The sequence below is a fragment of the Nuphar pumila genome, chromosome 7 (genome assembly GCF_984573655.1).
Source record: "Nuphar pumila chromosome 7, dmNupPumi1.hap1.1, whole genome shotgun sequence".
Taxonomy (NCBI): domain Eukaryota; kingdom Viridiplantae; phylum Streptophyta; class Magnoliopsida; order Nymphaeales; family Nymphaeaceae; genus Nuphar; species Nuphar pumila.
In genome coordinates, this window is record NC_143255.1 from 18,090,159 (window position 1) to 18,092,683 (window position 2,525).

Below are 2,525 nucleotides of genomic sequence, written 5' to 3' on the forward strand. Positions count from 1 at the left end.
ACTTGCTTTAATTCAGCAATTTGCGTTTGTAGCAAATGTTCTAATAAGAGACTTTGGGCTTTGCTTCCCTTGCTTGACATCCCTTTGGCGTTGGAAGTGAAGTCAAAACATTATTTGCTTGTTAGTCACAATATACATTTAGTAATAACATCACTGTATATTTTATATGTAAGGTCGTGGCTATAAGAGGACCGAGGTCACTCCAACAGTTACTCTCTCCCAATAGTGTGTTCTCATTCTAACCTAGTGTTATTAAAAGCGCGCCTCGTCTCAAGGCGAGGGCCTTTGTGCCTTGAGACGCAAGCATAAAGCTCAAATGCCCCAAGGCGTGAGTCTCATACGCCTTGAGGCGCATGCCTCGGGGAGAGGCGCGCCTCAAGGTGAGGCGTATACGCCTCGGATTTTTGGTCAAATGAGGGTCAAAGCCCTCATTTGACCAAAAAATAGGTTTTAATAACAGCGCCCGATAAATCAAGAACTCCGGCGAGTTTGATCGCCTACCCAAAGCCAGTGATCTTCGACAAGTCTGCGATGAGATACATTGTTATGTATGAGTATCAGACTGCTGATGGGAAGACTACCCATTTGTATATAAATGGCAACCGTTTAGAGGATCCAGTGACGGAGATGCCGGTTTCTGGCAGCACTGAGATCTGGAAGGTCATAAATTTGACCCCTGATGGCCATCCTCTGCATATTCACTTGGCCAGTTTTCAGGCTATTGAGCAAAGGGAGCTCTTGAACCCAGCTCAGTTTGCAGCATGCATGGGTCAATTGAGTGATACCATCAAGTGCAACATCAGCAGCTATGTAAAAGGTCAGTTGGTTTCTGTTCTTGCTAATGAGATGACATGGAAGTATACAGTGAAAATGACGCCATGGTACATGGCCACCATCGTGGTGAAGTTTGGACACGTTCACAAAAGTGGACCATATGGGTTCGATGCAACAGCTAAGCCTAGTTACGTGTAACATTGCCATGTAAGTATCCCAAATTAACCACTCTGCACCTAGCTTCAGCCATGACTTGATCTTGTTCTTCTTCTTTTTTAATCTTAATATATTGCAAGTAGCAACTCAGATTTTATCATGTTTGCAGATTTTGGGCCATGAAGACAATGCCATGATAAGGCCTCTGAAGCTAATTCCCAAAGCATAAAATGAGGAAAAGCTGCCATAAACAGTGGTCAACTATATAGTTGTTATTTTGCTCATAGGATTACTTTTAGATATATGTATTCTTGCAAATTGTGGCCTTGCAAGCCTTGTTATTTATTGAAGTGTGATATAATGTAGTTTGTTTCTTTATATCTGTTTAAAGGGAACCTAGCCACGGGGTCTGAACCTGTCAATGTGATACTGAACCTATGGCTGAAAGTTGGAGAATGAAGTGTTGGTGCAGGAAAGATGCATCATGTTTTTCATGCACATTATTTTGTCACCAGTGAAATTACTGATTTTACGATGGTTGTTGCTTTATCAATAAAGCAATTTTTATTTATTTATAATTTTAAATATTTTTTATAGTTTTTTTTAATTTAAAAAAAAATTAAGGCTTACGCTTTACATCTCGAGGCGTAATCGCCTCAGATTTTGGTGGAGTGCCTCGCCATGCCTCAACGCTTTTCAAAACACTGTTCTAACCCCTTACAGTTTTATAAGCCAGCGTTGAGAGTGAGAAATACATGCTAAGAAAATGAGAGCAGATGCATACCGTTTTCTAAGTAAAGAAAGTCAGACCATCCTTGGCGATTCTGAGCATAATTGTGACACACTTCAGCCCACCAAATCTACACTTTTGCATAGAAAATTTCCAATATTATACTGGCTTTCACATATCAAAGACCCCAACTCTAACAAGTGGCACACATGGACCAATAAGTCTCCGATATTTGAGCTTCTTCTACAACACTTGCCAAACATGCACAAATTCTGAAACCTAAGATCTTATCTCATTCACCAACGGTGCCTCCGCTTGTTTGGTAGGAGTTGTTCACCATGTGTTTGGACGTTGCAAGTTCAAAACCCAATGATATGTTGTGTAACTGGTGGGGTCTACCAAAATAAAAAGATCATGTGCAATATGATTGCATAAAGATTTGTGCATTAAGCACCGCGTCACCTTCCAAGGGCCTGTCAGGTATGAGACAACTTGATGGGGGGTGATGGGTTGCTTAATGCACAATTTTTTGTGCAATCATATTGCACTCTATAACAACTTGTTTGGTGAACCGAGCGAGGTGGGACTCGGCGAAGGTGGGTACTCGGGAAAGACAGACAAACTAGGCTGAGTGCAAAGGACATGGGTAGTTTGGCTAGGGTAAGATGGAAGTGACCATGCCATCTGGAGTGGGCTGAGCTGGGCGCAAGGAGGAACCGAACCGGGTAGGGTGATTGTTTGACTGGGGTGTGGTGGAGGTTGCCATGTCGGGTGGTGTGGGCCATGTTCAGCACAAGAAGGAGGATATGTGAGCACCACCACCTAAGGTGGTGGGTGAGGCAAAGGATAGGGAAGGCAAAAGGGG

The 2,525-nt window shown here is 42.7% G+C and overlaps 1 pseudogene; it reads left to right on the forward strand.

Moving 5' to 3' along the window:
- Positions 1-531: 531 nt before the first annotated feature.
- On the forward strand, positions 532-1,159 carry LOC149831353 (multicopper oxidase LPR1 homolog 1-like; annotated as a pseudogene).
- The last annotated feature ends 1,366 nt before the right edge of the window (positions 1,160-2,525 follow it).